Raw genomic sequence first — 17846 nt, forward strand, 5'->3', positions numbered from 1 at the left:
CCTCTGAAAAAAATGAGGACAGGGATATGGAGAATGAGCAGCTCAGGGAGAAAATTATACCGTTGTCATATATAACAAAGGAAAACAGATCACTGTCTAGTAGACTGTAGGACTTCCCACTTTATGGAGGAGTTGTACTCATTGACCTTTAAGATACTGTCATATTGAGATTTCCTGTGTTTCCTGTTCGAAAGGAAACCTGGAGGGTTTTAAAGAATGGAAAAGCTACTTAAACATTTTAATTCTTGCTCACCAATAGGAGTATCAGGAAACCAATCAGTTCCTTTTTAATGGAATCTTTGCAATAAGACATTTTAATTTCTTAACCTTGTTGAGCCAAGCATATTTTTTCCTTATAAATGTTTGTCTTACTTGCAGGTAAAGGGGAGTTACTTTAACAGATCCAAATTTACTATGTGTAATTTTGTCTTGAAGGTAAATTTGCTTTCAACCAAAATATTTGCTGAGTCACTGGACTCCAGATTTTTCAGATTTGGTTTTCAGACCTTCTAAATGAAAATGTGAGTTGTATTTTTATCTGATTTAATTTTAAATGGTCACTAGTTAATGAGTTATCTATACCAGTTCAACTTGCAAAAGCACTTCATATATTTAGGTGAAAATAGTGTTAAAATTTTAAAACATAATTATTGTGTTTCTTTTCATTTCTTTTTGCCGATTTTCTTTTACTTAAGTATATAACATGAAAATGGAATTAAGCCAGAGTTCTGGCCAATATTTCTTTTTGATACATAAAATTTCACTAATATTTATATTAAGTAAAATCTCTGTTAGATACTTTGTTTTTAATGGCTTTCTAAACTAGTTATATAGTTTATACCTTTAAAAAGAAGATTCAGCTAACTAGAATCAATTTTAGGGAAGAATTTTATATACATTTACACATCTATAATAACATTTAGAACTTTTTATGATTTATAGATTTATAGGGAGATTCTGTTGAACTGATTCTGGACATGTTTTGTATCTTAAGCTATTTAATCTATTTGTACTCTGTTAAGACTAGCTATAAACACAAAGTATGTCTAACCACCACTATCCACATACCTAACCTCTGATGTCTTAGAAACAGTATAAAGCAAAAATCTATACTTAAATGTATTGACTTCAGAGACACCTTAATATTTACACAACACTCTAAATAATGTGGTTTGGACCACTAAAATTAAATAAATTCCTATTTTAAAATACCTCAAGTTAAATTGGTTATATATAGAAGTACAATACATTTAGAATTTTTTTTACACTTTCTGTTCCTGACTAGGCAAGATTTTTTTATCTTTTGTTTTTTAGACCGAAAAATTTCACATGAGGAACATTTGAAATTACTAATGAGAGGACAAAATGGCCTTGGCTTTTACAGTGGTGTTTTAATAGTTCTCTCTGAAAAGCTGTGAACCAAAATGGAAAATAAGTTGGAATGAACGTAGAACAGATTTTAGAAGACAAAACATAAACCATCACTTGGAAAGTGGTTTTTAAGCATTAATTTTACACATACTATTTCTTAACTCTCGTGTCCCTCAATTCGTTTCTTGCTTTTACATTTGTTTTTCAATTTTTAATTTCTCCTTAATGTATTTACACAAATGCAGTAAACAGTGAAATTAAAACATCACACAGAGAACACCAATATTTTTCTCTAACTGTAGCTTAAAAATCTGTTCTGACAAAATATAATTATCTAAGTGAGCATTGGCTGTGGTTAGAAGGAATGCACTATTTTGGAAATAGTCTGAGGCCAAAAGAGTTGGGTTCTATGCCTGTGTTCTTCATTTTCTAGCAATAGTGTCACGAATTAGTCACTTTAAGACTCAGATCCTTCCATCTCTGCAATGAACAATTGTATATTCTTAGTTTATCTTTCAGGATTGTTATAATAAACTGGAATATAAACCAATCAATTATGAATAAGACATTATAAAAATGAATTCTATTATGCTCAAAGTCATCTCTCTGCATGGATGCATATGTATTTTTCTCCAACCTGTATTCTAGTAGAGAGTGTTTCTGAAAATACTTTGTGTCTGATTCCCTATGTCAAAAGGAGTTCTTATCACATGTATAGAATATTTCTAAAGTAATACAAATAATAAAAAGAAATCAAAGCCTTTATAGGTCATATCTCTTGTATAGCAAGTTGACTATTGATTCTGGGGTGTTTTTTCAGATTAGAATCTGGTGTTTGTAGAAAGACATTTTGTCTTTTCACTGCTTTGTTTATTATTAATAAATGACTGTCACTATTTGTGGAACTACCTGTACCAAGACTAGCTGAATTTGGATGCAGTATTTTCCCTAACAACTTTTGGAAATACCACAGGCTTGTGTCCTGGTGTTTGAGGAAGAAACATCAATGATTCTCATGGTGTGTGGTCTCCTAATGAGCTATTCCAGTCTTGGATGCTGAATTTCAACCCTCTTACTAAGTGTTTTAACTTCCAGACACAATTCACATGTTCTGTAGCTTTATGGAATTATGTACAAAATGTTTAAGTCAAAAACAACTTTTTTCTCAGTAATAGTTGGAGTAGATGGTGTGAACTCTTATCTCACTGAAATTCACTTAAATCAACATTTGTTATCCAATGCACAGAATGGTAGCACGGAAACAGCAAAGAGCTTTTGAGTTTAAAACTTGAGAGTAGGTTCTGAGTATTTAACTGATCTATTTTTAACAAGCACATCTGTTCTGCAACTCATTTTCTTAATCTTAATAAGGGTGTAGAACTATGTATTTTATAAGTTCCATTTAAAACGGTTGATTCTCTGAACTCCAATACTCTAGACAGGTTTTGTTTTGAAAAAACAAACATCTTCTTGAAATCTATGTAAGCCATTTTTAATAACCCAATTTCAGCATATATGACAGAGGGTCTGGAATGGGCCTTGGTCACTCTTAGAAAATACTGTTTTTTAGGTAATTGCTAAATTGAAATACAACTCTTTTATTATAATGTGTCATGGCAAAAAAAAGGTTACGAAAGACTCTATGTTCTATGATTATAACAGCTGTTTTATATGCATTTTAGAAGAAAACACAGCATATATATATATATATATATATATATATATATATATATGTTTGATTTTCATGGAAAAAGTAATTTACAATTTGGCTTAGATACTTAATCACCATGCTCAGCATGTAGCTTACAAATTTTCTATCTGGATCAATAAATACTGTTAAGCTGTGTAAAAATAATTTAATATACTGCATTCTCAGTGTTTTGGAATGAATATAAGTGTGTGTATGTACATATATACATACACACACACATATACACCCACTGTTTAAAAAACAATTGTACAAAATATGCATATTCCCAAATTATTCTTCCATAAGGTAAGAGCAATAGAGATAGCATTATTTGATTGACCATTTGGCAATGATGCTATTTCTTACCCCAAGTATACAATCTGACGTCTTTGCTGGTCTTTCAACATGCTCAATTATCTGGACCTGTCTAATCTGCCCAGGCTCCTCCCTGTTGCTCATCCACCTTGATCTGCTATCCTAGTGGTTCTCACCTTCACCTTTTCTCATCTATTCCTTTCCTAATTCCCGTCTCGATGTTGTGGTCAAGAACAGTGTTTCCATCTGCTGAAAACTCCCTATTTTCATATGAATCATGTTTACTCTTTACAAAGTACGACCATGCTGGTAATTCCAGTGCTTTAGAAGGCAGAGGTAGGATAATCACTTGAGGCCAGGGATTTGAGACCAGCTTGGAAAACATAGGAGATTCCTTCTCTACAAAAACTTATTTTACAATTAACCAGGTGGGGTGGAATGTGCCTGTGGTCCTGGCTATTCAGGAGGCTGAGGCAAGATGATCTCTTGAGGTGAGGAGTTCAAGGCTGCAGTCAGCCATGGCTGTGCCACGACACTCCATGGCTGGGCAACAGAGTGAGACCCTGTCTCAAAACAAACAAACGAACAAATAAATAAGTGAAAAGCATACTATGCCTGCTGCAGTCTACCCTGACCTCTCTCTGCTTTGAACTCTCATTGCATTATGACAATACCCAAATGTTTAGAGTTTTGCCTGCTCCAATTTGTGTGTGTTTTCATTTGCAATTGAAACCACACGAGATTTTAGGTCTTTTGGAGATAGGGACTTGTGCTATACTTCTTTGAATTATCCTCCATCTGCTTTATTTATGACCGTCCATCATTAGGAAGCTTGCATTTGTTGCACCCCTTCCCTTTTAGTAACAGTCATTTGGGCCCCTAATAGCCTGATCTGTTGATCGTAACTGGTGCCAGAATGGGCATGTGAACCAGATGGCCCAATCAGAGTAAGATAGAGGATTTTTCTTTGATAGTTAAGGGAAAGGAAACTTTCCCTTCTAAATGCTGCGGTATGCAAGGGTGATATGGTTAGGCTTTGTGTCCCCACCCAAATCTCATCTCAAGTTAAAATCCCCACATGTGGAGGGAGAGACCTGCTGGGAGGTGATTGGATCATGGGGGCGTTTTCCCCATGCTGTTCTCATGACAGTGAGTTGTCATGAGATCTGATGGTTTAAAAGTGTTTGTCAGCTCCCCCTTGCTCTCTCTTGCTCTCTGTCTCTCTCCCCTGCTGCCTTGTGAAAACGTGCCCTGCTTCCCCTTCACCTTTGCCTTCCCCCCATGACTGTAATTTTCCTGAGGACTCCCCAGCCATGCAGAACTGTGAGTTAATTAAACTTTTTTGTTTACAAATTACCCAGTCTAAGGGAGTATTTTTATAGCAGTGTAAAAATGGACTAATATAGGGGATAAGACTTGAAACCCCTGCAGCCTTTATCACCACTAGGGAAAGCATCCTGAAAAGATGTCATTGGAACAAAGTGCCTCAGACAAGAAAATAGCAGAGAAACTGAGCTGCTGGAGACCAAGTTGATCCATACATAAAGCCCCCTGCTACCCCTGGTCTTGTCTTGTTTCCTGAGGTAACACATTCTCTGCATTGTTTAAGCTATGTTATGTTAAGTCTTTATGGTACTTGAAAATGATTCTGTCCTAATTGATACTTACATACCACAAGCAACAATTTTGCACTAGATAATTCCTAGGAGATATAACACAGAAGGACACATACCATAGTTTTATATTTGCTTAAGAATAAGTTTTGAGGCTTACACTAAGAAAATACTATAGAACTTATTCTAGTGTCTTGTGTTTGTGAGTCTATGTATGTGTGTGAGAGAGAGAGCGAGAAAGAGGAAACACTATGGTGAGTTGCAATTTATTACTATAAGATTACGTTCTCTGAGAAGCAATTAACCTTATTCTAAGGAATGAAACAGTGGAGGCTAGTTACTCAAATGATGCTCTTAAAATGACTTTTGAAAAATTCATATAATTAGATAACTGGATATTTAAATGAAATTTTTGAACTATAACCCTATTTTTATTATTTTGTAAACACTTTGGTTTAAGAAATTTTTTACCTACTTATACACTTCTGCTGTCTGAAAGAGAACAGTGGTTTTTATAAATAGTAGTTGTGGCTGATAAGCAGTCTTTTTCTTTGACTTTCTTTCCCGTGGAATGTGGACATTCAACTCTAGGCCAAACACTTTAGATTTTTATGAGTTATGACATTGTTTTATAAAGGAAGCCGATAGAGTTGGTGTGAGGGAGGAAAATAAAAGAGAGAAGAAAAGATGCATTCCAAATGTAGTTAACTGCTTTATAGTTGACTACTAAACATTGTTAGTATACTGCCCATAAATCCAAGCTTTTGATGTCTTAAAATATAAAATATCATTAGAAAATTAGGACATATTCTTAGAGCTTTTAATGGTAGACATAGGACCTGGTTTAAATTTGGATTCTCAAAGCTTTTTTAGAGTGCACAGATCCCTCAATGATTCTGGAATTGTTTTAAAGTGAAGGGAAGGTAATCAGAGCCCAGGAATTTTGTTGCTTAGAATTATTACCAAACCACTTCTAACAAGAGCAGCTGGATGGCGGCCGGATGGCACCGTCTTAGATAAGAAACACAGCTCAATAATCCTTTAAAAAATAATATGCATGTCAACAAAAAAGGAATGTTGGTTAAAGGGAAAATCTGAATTCAGAAACCCTACACTGAGTGAATAAATTGACCCTAGTTCTTGATATTTATGTTGAGGTACCTTATATTATAATTGATTTATTTATTCATAATTATTTAATGAGGGCCTGTGTGTGCCCGGTATTCCCTCCAAAGACTGAAGACAAAAATCACTGTCATCGAGATCGCGGCCCAGTAGGTGAGTCAAACAATAAAAAAAAAGTATATATAAAACATAATGTATATTAGCAACCACTGAAAGAAAAATATAAGAAGGAGATTTAAAGTGCTGGTGTGAGTACGGGATGCCTGTTACTTTTAGAAAAGATGGCAAAGAAGCACTTCATTAAGAAAAGCTTCTGAGTAAAGATTGGAAATTGCGAAGAAACCAGCAGCCGGATGTTTTGGCAAAAACAGCATTTGAGGCAGACTGAAGGGCACATGCAAAGGCCCTGAGGCAAGAGCTACTTAGCAAACTAGGAAAAAATAGATTATTAGGACATGAGATCAGAGAGGTAATAAGGGACCAAATCTTCAATAAGACATAGTGCATATACATGTATGTTTATTGCGGCGCTATTCACAATAGCAAAGACTTGGAACCAACCCAAATGTCCATCAATGATAGACCGGATTAAGAAAAATGTGGCACATATACACCATGGAATACTATGCAGCCATAAAAAAAGGATGAGTTGATGTCCTTTGCAGGGAAATGGATGAAGCTGGAAACCATTATTCTCAGCAAACTATCACAAAGACAGAAAATCAAATACTGCATGTTCTAACTCATAGGTAGGAATTGAACAATGAAAACAATGAAAACACATGGACACAGGGAGAGGAACATCACACGCTAAGGCCTGTTGGTAGGTGGGGGCTGGGGGAGGCATAACTTCAGGAGAAATACCTAATGTAAATGACGAGTTGATGGGTGCAGCAAACCAGTATGGCACATGTATAACTATGTATCAAACCTGCATGTTGTGCACATGTAACCTAGAACTTAAAGTATAATAAAAATAAATAAATAAATAAATAAATAAATAAATACAATAGTACAAATACGCTGAAAAAAAAGGCATAGTGCATATCTCGGCATTTACTCTGAGTGAATTGGTAAGCCACTAAATGTTTGCATGATCAGTTCTGTTATTTCGCTATGTGCAATAGTTTTTATTATTTTTCACTTTCCTTTTTTTTCTCCCCTGTGGTGCCTTCTATTTTTAACTGGCAAGTCAAACAATCACTGTTATATCTCAGATAGTTCTTATGTTTCTCTCGATGTTTCTTTTTAGAGTTTGTGGAATTCTGAGCAGGTAATTTCTGAACCTTTCTCCCTCTCCCTTCTCCCTTCCCCCTTTCCTATCCTCCCCTTCTCATTCTTTCCTTGTCCTCCTTTTCCCCCACTTCCTCTTCTTCTTCTACTTCTTCTTCTAGTAAATATATTCTAGGTATAGTTACTTTTCTGAATCTTAAAGATAATACTGAAACCAACTCAGTAATCCCATAGATAAGTTCTTTTGGATAAGCGTAGAAATTGACCCTCTGGTCTTAAAGCTGGAAACTTATATTTGTTTTATCTGATTTCCTTCCTCAGGCAAACACCTTCAGGCTTCTCAAAAAATATCAAAGAACTGAAACTCACCAGATCACCACATCCAGACAATGAGATGCCAAGCCTCTCACTCCTCATGATTGCTTCCCTGCCCCTCCCTAGTTCCTGTTTTCTTACACGTTTCTTGCACATCTTCCCAGCTGTATAAGCCTGCAGTTTTACTTGGTCATGGAGATGGATTTGAGGCTGAGCTCCCATCTTCTTGGCTGCAGCACCTGGTTAAATCCTTCCTTGCCAATACTCATGACCTCAGTCAATGGCTTTCTGTGAAGCGAGCAGCAGGCCCTAGACTGAATCCCTCATGTTTCAGTAACAATACCACTTTTGTTTTTCTGTAATAGATGGCAAAGTCTGAAAAGTCCATTTATTTTCCTCTGCACTCATTCCTGGAAAAGGAGTGAGTTACTCAGAATTGGCATTAGCCTGTGCCCTGTGCCGCACTCATGGTTCACTTAAGTCCTCCTAGACATAGTACCTCATATCTCAACCTCAAGTTTAGTGCGCTACATCTGTCAATGCTTCATTTTTGGCGTCCATCAACTTTTGTCCAGGGAAATTCTGCAGGACTAAGGATGTTCTGCTATGAATGCAGAATTGTCAGATATAGGCTGATTTTGAATTTTCTATTTCAAATAGAAAATTGTTCTTAATTCAGAATCTTTATTTATTTATTGAGATGGAATCACGCTCTGTTGCCCAGACTGGAGTACTGTGGTGCAATCTCAGCCCACTGCAACCTCTGCTCCTGGGTTCAAGCAATTCTCCCGCCTCAGCTTCCCTGGTAGCTGGGACAACAGGTGTATGCCACTAGGCCTGGCTAATTTTTGTATTTTTAATAGATTCAGGGTTTCACCATATTGGCCAGGTTGATCTCAAACTCCTGACCTCAAGTGATCCACCCACCTCGGCCTCCCAAAGTGCTGGGGTTACAGGCATGAGCCACTGTGCCTGGACTTAATTCAGAACTATTCTACAATTCAGGGCTATGAAGGCCACACTTCATAAAAACATCCTTAAAATCAGATTATGATTGCTTCTACTTCATTTTATTACTTTTTGCATGTGTATTCTGAAATGTCTTCTTGAAATTTATTCTTCATGTATATTTTTTAATAGTTTTGATTTGAAATATTTATAAAGCATTATTACATATTCTGAAGTGCATGTATAAATTTATACTTTATAAACAAATGGGATATAATACAGCTTGATAACATGCTAGCAGCTGGCCATTATGTTAAGCCATGTTAACTCAGAAAGGTTCTCTAATAATTTCCCATCAAAAAAGTTACCTGTAGATACACTATTTCACACTCACTAGTATGGATGAAAAAAGTCTAAAATCCTAAAAAGTTTTTGTGAGTATAGAGCAAAAGGAACTCTCTGCCCTTGCTGGCAGAATTGTACTTTAATATAATGACTGTAGAAAACTGGCAGTTTCTTCTAAAGTTAAACATATATTTACCTTATGAACTTGAAATTCCATTTCTAGGTACTAATCTTAAAAAAAAAAAAAAAAAAAAAAAACCAGGCTCAAGTCTGTAATCCCAGCATTTGGGAGGCTGAGGTGGGCAGATCATGAGGTCAGAAGATCAAGACCATCTTGGACAACATGGTGAAACCCCGTCTCTACTAAAATACAAAAGATTAGCCAGGCATGGTGACATGTGCCTGTAGTCCCAGCTACTCAGGAGGCTGAGGCAGGAGAATTGCTTGAACCTGGGAGGCAGAGGTTGCAGTGAGCCGAGATCATGCTACTGCATTCCAGCCAGGTGACAGAGCGAGATTCAGTCTCAAAAATAAATAAATAAATAAAAATAAAAACACAGTACCACCAAAAGACTTGTTTGAGACTGTTCATAACAGCTATATTTATAAACTTTTTTAAAAATTGGGTTGACCCAAAATATCTAAGTAGGAGAGCATCTATAAATAATAGCAGTTCAGATGGTGGAACACTACTCAGGAATCCTGATAAACGCACCCACAGGAATGACTTTCAAAGTATTGTCTTAAGTTGGTGATGCTCATGAAGGAATGACTTTCAAAGTATTGTCTTAAGTTGGTGATGCTCATGAAAAGAAGGTAAGAATAAGCGAAACAAATGCACAGTGATAGAAATAAGCTGCGGCTGCCTTTGGGCCATGGGAGTTGACCAGCAGGGGCATGAGGATGCTTTCTGGGACCTTGAAAACACCCAAAATCTTGATTGAGGTGCTGATTACATGAGTAATCATACCAAAATCAACACTCAAGCTCTGTACAGATGAGATATATAAATTTCACCTCAGTAAGAAATAATCTTCAAATAATAAATTTTACATTACTCTTTCTAAAATGCATATGAATTGGTAATACTAAAAAAGTAGCAAAATTTGGAAATAGAATGTTCATTTTTATTCGTATTTGTTCATTTTAGCATAATCTTACAAATTAAAATAACACCATTAAATATCAATATGCCATTTTATTGTATTGCTATCGAACTTTACTTTTTCAAAAGTGGTATTTTCAAGGGTATCAGAATATATTCCTTTTAAGCAAAGGATTTTGTTAACATCGTAAATAAAAAGGTCATACATTATTAAAATATAAATATATCTCATAAATGTCATAATGAATACATCCTTTTTACTTAAATTGTAATATTAACATTATCCAGGAAGAATAGCACATATTTATATATTTCTCTGTGATTTCACAATGTGAAAACATAATACATCAATGTATCCCCTTCAAGTAGTGGTATTATTATACATTTTTAATTCCATTTAAAATTCTCCATACTCACAGTTCAGTCCTCATTGTAATTTTGACCAACACTAAGTTTCATGGCAGGTGACTGGGACCCAAAATGCTGCCTCACAAACTGAAGAAATTATTATTAGTAGAAAGTAAAAGAATGATTTCACTTTACCAACACCTGTTCTCATCTACATTCTTTCATTGCCCACAAGTGCAGTATGACCGATTGAAACCTTTGTTGTAGAATACTGATTAGCCTTTAAGAAAAACAAAAGCTAAGGTTACAAGACTTTACTTTCTATTAAAAACACATAATCCTAATACCCATAGTTTACATTCAAGGAAGGAACAAGCTTTTTCTTGGATAACTACTGATGATACAAAGTGTGTCCGGAATTGATGGGTTCTAGGTCTCACCAACTTCAAGAATGAAGCCTTGGACCCTCGCGGTGAATGTTACAGTTCTTAAAGATGGTGTGTCCAGAGTTCGTTCCTTCTGATGTTCGGACGTGTTCAGAGTTTTCTCCTTCTGGTGGGTTCGTGGTCTCACTGGTTTCAGGAGTGCAGCTGCAGACCTTCCAGGTGAGTATCACTGCTAATAAAGGCAGTGCGGACCCAAAGACACAGCAGCAGCAAAATCTATTGAAAAGAGCAAAAGAACAAATCTTTCACATTCTTGGAAAGGACTGGAGTGGATTGCCCCTGCTGGCTCCCGCAGCCTGCTTTTATTCCCTTATGTGACCCCACCCACATTCTGCTGATTGGTCCATTTTACAGAGAGTCAATTGGTCTGTTTTGACAGGGTGCTGACTGGTGCATTTACAATACTCTAGCTAGACATAAAAGTTCTGCAAGTCCTCACCAGATTAACTAGACACAGAGCACTGATTGGTGCATTTACAAACTTTGAGCTAGACACAGGGTGCTGAGTGGTGTGTTTACAAACCTTGACCTAGACACAGAGTGCTGACTGGTGTATTTGCAACCCTTTAGCTAGACATAAAAGTTCTCCAAGTCCCCACCAGATTAGCTAGATACAGTGTGCTGATTGGTGCATCCACAAACCCGGAGCTAGACACAGAGTGCTGATTGGTGCATGTACAATTCTCCAGCTAGACATAAAAGTTCTCCAAGTCCCCACGCAACTCAGGAGCCCAACTGGCTTCACCTAGTGGATGATGCACCTGGCCACAGGCATAGCTACCCATCAGTCCAGCGCTATGTCCCCGCACTCCTCAGTCCTTGGGCAGTTGATGGGACCTGGCACCGTGGAGCAGGGGGCTGCACTCGTTGGGGAGGCTTGGCCTGTGCAGGAGCCCACAGTGAGGGAGAGGCTCAGGCATGGTGGTCTGCAGGTCCCCAGCCCTGCCCCACAGGGAGGCAGCTGAGGCCCCTCGAGAATTCGAGTACAGCCCCAGCGGGCCAGCACTGCTGGGGAATGCGGCGCACCCTCCGCAGCTGCTGGTCAGGGTGCTAAGCTCCTCACTGGCGCTGGCTGGCAGCTCTGAGTGCGGGAACCCACCAAGCCCATGCCCACCCGGAACTCGTGCTGGCCCAGAGCGCCACACCAGCCCTGGCTCCCACCCACACCTCTCCCTCTACACCTCCCCGTATGCAGAGAGAGCGGGCTCCGGCCTCGGCCAGCCCAGAGAGGGGCTCCCACAGTGCAATGGTGTGCCGACGGGCTCCTCAAGTGCTGCCAGAATGGGCACTGAGGCCAAGGAGGCACTGAGGGCGAAGGCTGCTAGCACGTTGTCACCTCTCATTATGATACCTATTGTTATTGAAATTATTTTATATATAATCGTAATTGTAATTGCCCAGGTGATTTTTTAATGCACATTTCTAAATTCTCAGTAAAATTCAAATCATCTGGGAAAAAAACAAGTTAATAGAAATGTAAAAAGAAGTGATATAGAAAGAAGCAAGACATGATAAGTAAGATTTTTTCAAATTCAGATGATATTACAATATATATGTGATTACCAAATTGTTAGGAGTAAACAGAATAACCCCTAAAAGTAGACCATTCTTCAAAGTAGCAGTCACATTCTTCAATACTCCACAGAGGTCCTCTGCCCAGAAAATTATTGTGATTCTTCCCAATTTCTTATTCCTGAGAGGACATATCATAAATTGTGTTATAATTTCAAATAAATTAATTGCCACACCCACTAAAGGGCATTCAAAATTCATGGACTGCAGAAAGCCTGAAGTCCAATCATTGGATGCTTTCAGCATTGCCAAATCTAGTAGGTTTTCTTTAAACTGAGTGACTTTTTTTTTTTTTTTTTTTTTTTTTGAGACGGAGTCTCGCTCTGTCGCGGGGGCTGGAGTGCAATGGCCGGATCTCAGCTCACTGCAAGCTCTGCCTCCCGGGTTCCCGCCATTCTCCTGCCTCAGCCTCCCGAGTAGCTGGGACTACAGGCGCCCGCCACCTCGCCCGGCTAGTTTTTTGTATTTTTTAGTAGATACGGGGTTTCACTGGTGTTAGCCAGGATGGTCTTGATCTCCTGACCTCGTGATCCGCCCGTCTCGGCCTCCCAAAGTGCTGGGATTACAGGCTTGAGCCACCGCGCCCGGCCGACATTTTTTTTTATAAGGTCTGTATTTATGGATAGGATCAGAGTATGTGCCCTATTTACATTTAAATTGCATATAACATTTGATTTCCAACAGTTCCAGCGACAACTATCATCTTTAATAGAGTATTTCCATCTTGTTAGTGACTGATATTTGGAGTGAATAATTTTATCTGAGAACTTTTAGTTTCTCACACTTTACCATTAAATAGTCCCAATTTATGAAATAACACTGACTTTTTGAGAATATTATGCCCTGTTTATTGCAAATATCTTCCCACTTTAACTTCACATCAAGTAATATAGGAAGGAAAGACAACTGAAAGTAAAGTATTGGGCATGGATGTCACATTTCTTGGCAGATTTTTAATTTAGCTTCTTAACCTTAATGTGAGATAAATGACACAATCCTCATTACAGGGCTTACAGTACCATTTAAATACGTGACAACACTGACAACAACATAGATCAGAAGCTGTGTGTGTGTGGGGAGGGGTTCTTTAATGGACATAGGTGGTCCAGACCTCAATCACAAATCTCGTTCAAAAGACAGCCTTTCTGGTGGCTAGTGACCCCTCCAGGGAACTCAGAGCTTCCATTTCAGCGTTTCTAAACATGGGATTTAGGATGGTGGCTTTCCTGACCTTGTGATACTGTGCCATACAGGAAAAAAAAAAAAAAAAAGGAAAGAAAAGAAAGGGAATTTCCATCTTATTTGTCCCTCGAGACTATCTTGGAAAATGAAAGAGGCTGTGTCATATTAGTGAACATAGAAACTTGACATCATTCACCTTTTTAAAAGAATTTTAGTGTAAAATACAACATGGTATTTTCAGTAATTTGAGGGAAATTATGATTGACAGTTCAATTGAATTGTAGTCAGTAGTATTAATGTAAATGAATCATCTAAAGATTTGTAAGCAACTTTAACAGCAATGGAAAACAATGTTATATGAATACAATGCTCAATAGGTAACAACTCGTATTCAGTAACAGACGAAGACAGACAACTCTGTTCACATACATTAGGATATAAAGAGAAATGAGAAAATTGGTTAAGAACACAAATTTAGAGTGCTACAGCCCTCTAAAAATTTGTCTAGCAAGTTTTCCAGTTTTCACTGGAACCTCCACTCCAATCAAACAAACAAACAAACAAACAAAACAAAACAAAAAACCCACAAAAGAATTCTAGAATCAAGTTGGCTGATTTTATATTCGAGAGCTAGCACTTCTCAAGCGTGTAACTTTCATCAAGCACCCTGTCCTCTCTGAGCTTCAGTATGTTCATCTGTAAAACGGGGTAACACTGATGTCAGGGGTTCAAGACCAGCCTGGCCAACATGGTGAAATATCGCCTCTACTAAAAATACAAAAATTAGGCCAGGCACAGTGGCTCACGCCTGTAATCCCCTGCACTTTGGGAGGCCGAGGCAGGCGGATCAAGAGTCAGGAGATCAAGACCATCCTGGCTAACACAGTGAAACCCCTGTCTCTAATAAAAATACAAAAATATTAGCTGGACATGGTGGTGGGTGCCTGTAGTCCCAGCTACTGGGGAGGCTGAGGCAGGAGAATGGCATGAATCTGGGAGGCGGAGCTTGCAGTGAGCCGAGAGTGCGCCACTGCACTCCAGCCTGGGCTACAGAGCAAGACTTCCTCTCCAAAAAAAAAGGGGGGGTAACACTTCTAGGTCACTCTTAGGGTTGTTATGAAGACCAAATTAAGTAATACAGATATAGCACATTACCTGATGGCCATCAGTAATTATTACATAAATTATGCATGTTTCTGTATTACTTAATACCTTAAAAGAATAAATTTCACATTCACTTATCATGCTAGTTTCCAGACAGACTTATAGCTTGGTTTAACTCAGATCATAATCTCAGTAATTTATGTTGTTAAATTATGTTGCAGGAATGCTGCTGGAAAACATTTATTCTTCCAAGACTTTTAGAAATATCTGCTATTTTTAAAGGGCAGGATAAATCCACTCTTCCTTTCCCTAATTTCCACTTCCCCCTGCACTGTTAAATTTTCTGCGTGTTTGTTTACATAAACACTGATAAAGCACAATGTGACTAACATTTTCTATGTATATAAAGTATTGAAAATGCCCAATAGCTTTAAGACATGGTGAATGTATTACATATGGTTCAATTGACATGAATGAATTTGCAAAAATTTGTTTTCTCAAAATATTTTAACTAACTGCAAGATTGGCCATTATTCATGGTGGATGCCGAGAAGTATTTATAGAAGGAGCTCTATCCCCTAAGAACTTGCTAGATATCCTGCCTGACATATCTCTTGAATTTGAAACTGCTGGATATTTAATGATTTGAGGACCTTTACCGGGTCATTCTTCTGATGTTCAAATTCATTCTCCCTGAAGTCTGAATTTTGTCCAGCCAGTTGATAATTTAATTCACTCGTCAAACATCTTTCACTTATTCTCATCATTGATCTTTGCTTGTGGTTTCTGACTGTCTCCTGTGGTGTTCACACTGAATGTGTAATATTCATTTAAGGTCTTGGAAGGCATCTCAGTCTCCGTGCCTCTCATCCTTAGTGGCTGTCCTTCTGTCTCCTCGACTGTCTGCTCAGTGTATTCTGTACTCAAACAATCATTGTCAATGGGTGTTACAATTCTTGCTTCATTTCCTATGCTTTGATTCACCACAGACACCTTACAGATACCACAGGCATTAGCACCAAAGGTGATTTCAATCTAAAGAATGCTATGTAGCTCATGAGAAATGCCTCAAATGTCAAACTTTCCAACTAAGATTTTCCCTTCGCCACTGCTTCCTCATCTTTATAAATTCAAACAGTTGTCAGAATATAAGGTCTGTGTCTTCTTGGTGGAAATGGGGCATTATGTTTGATCACAACAAGTATGTCTTCCTTATCCATTTTAATACCAAGGGAAACATGAGTGATGTCCAGATACAGAAAAGCCTGACTTTTTTCACTTACAATGAAAAGTTATAAACTTAAGCCTCTTTGCCAATATCATTTTTATAATGAAGAAACCAAAACGAAGCTACTCTAGGAATTTTCCATTAATGTATTGTAGAGCACTGATCTCAACTGTCTGCACTGACAACTTGATTTCCTGCTCAACTGCTCCATCAAAAACAGATGTGTTGGGGCTCATACTCTTGTTTAATTATTTACTATTGCATGAATCTTGCAAAGATTTCTGGAACTTGGGAATACACATACTGCCTTGACTCTATGACTTGTCAGGTATAAAGCTTTCTTTATGGGATTTGGGATGCTAGTCTTTATGTTAGCTTTCAATCCTTCAAAATGTAGATTTCTTCATAGAAGAAATGTGTCTCAATATTGGTCTGAATGTTGGTAGAGTACTTTAACAGGTTTGTGAACTATACAGAGTCAAGAAGCAGCATTTTGTCTCAGTTTTGTCGTTTTGGGATTGTATTTCAACTTGGTGATGAAATGGTTAACCATTGGATTGTCCACCCAAGTGGGTGTACCTAGTTATAGACTTGATTTTAAATATTTTGTCCTCAACAGTAAGGGTGAACATATCAAGGTGCCATGTTTAAGGTCACAAATCAACGCCAACACACGTTTTAATAATCAACACACTTTTTTGGCCTCAATATTTTGTCCAAATTATGATCAATAACAGTGACAGTTGGCTCATTGGGGATTTTAGTCACAGGAAATGCAGTAATTATGTAAGTCTCTTCATAACACTCGAAAGTTATTAACATCAGTGATTCTGTGACAACAACTAGAGTAGGCTTCTGAAGTTTTCTTTATCTTTGTCAAAATCATAGAAATTACCGCTTCTGAGGAGATGCTTTTGTTCTCTCCCTTGTTCTCCACCTGGAACTGGGCACATTACATATCATACACTATCATGGATAGCCAATGCTTCTTATCTGAATGGGCGGTTACATAACCAAATCTACATCCAGTGACCTGCTTGGCATCAGAAGTTGTTGGTGGGCTTCATTGAAACCTGATTCTTTCCAGCAACAGTGATCAATCATTCTGTCAACGTAGCAATATGACTTAGAGTTGTCTTATTTCCTTGATCATTGCCAATGATCACACTTTTCCATGTTGGAAAACACCTAGCCAGATATATGGTTTCAAGATTGTTGTCAACTGGAAGCACCTTTGATGTATCAGGAAGACAGATCTGTCTCACAGGAGGAAGATATAGAGAAGATAGCAGTGCCTATGTCACATTCAATCTATCGAAGACACTTTTAATGTAAAATGGTAAAGACATTCAAGAACAACCTTTTCAAACCCCTATCAGATCCTTGAACCACAATAAACCCCGTTCCAATGAAAATGCTAATTGGAGAGAGCTGTTGTTTCTAGCAGTCTGGGAGAAAGAGATGAAGATGGGAGTGCCTCCTACAGTAGCAGCCGTGCAAAGGACCCAAAGGCAAATCAGAAAGTCATTCCGTGATGTACTAAGGGTCAAACTAAGAGGAAAATAATGTGAATATGGCTTATGCAAAATGAAGCGAGCCAAGAGGTAATACTTGGTTATATTGAAATTAAAAAGGCATAGAATTAAAAAACAGGTCAAAAGTGATAAAGTGGAGGAACAGTACAGACAACTTTTGTAAATGTAAAGCCAGAATCTTTATGTGGTGTTATAAATGCCTCTGATATATGTAGGTCCATGGTTTGGGGCCAATGACATAGCTGTCATTCAACTGATAGCTAAAAACTTCCTGTCACTGGAAATCAGTTCCCTTCTAAGGCACTTTTTCCATATTTATCAAGTTTCTGAAATGGCATGGATTAAATATCCTCATCAGCCATTTGATCTTC

The 17846-nt window shown here is 37.8% G+C and overlaps 1 non-coding gene across 1 annotated transcript; it reads left to right on the forward strand.

Moving 5' to 3' along the window:
* Window positions 1-14085: 14085 nt before the first annotated feature.
* LOC115896190 lies at window positions 14086-14146 on the forward strand. The gene has a single exon (XR_004056124.1). It is a non-coding gene; the product is annotated as a U7 small nuclear RNA (small nuclear RNA).
* Window positions 14147-17846: the final 3700 nt, after the last annotated feature.

Source organism: Rhinopithecus roxellana, chromosome 2, assembly GCF_007565055.1.
Source record: "Rhinopithecus roxellana isolate Shanxi Qingling chromosome 2, ASM756505v1, whole genome shotgun sequence".
Lineage (NCBI taxonomy): Eukaryota > Metazoa > Chordata > Mammalia > Primates > Cercopithecidae > Rhinopithecus > Rhinopithecus roxellana.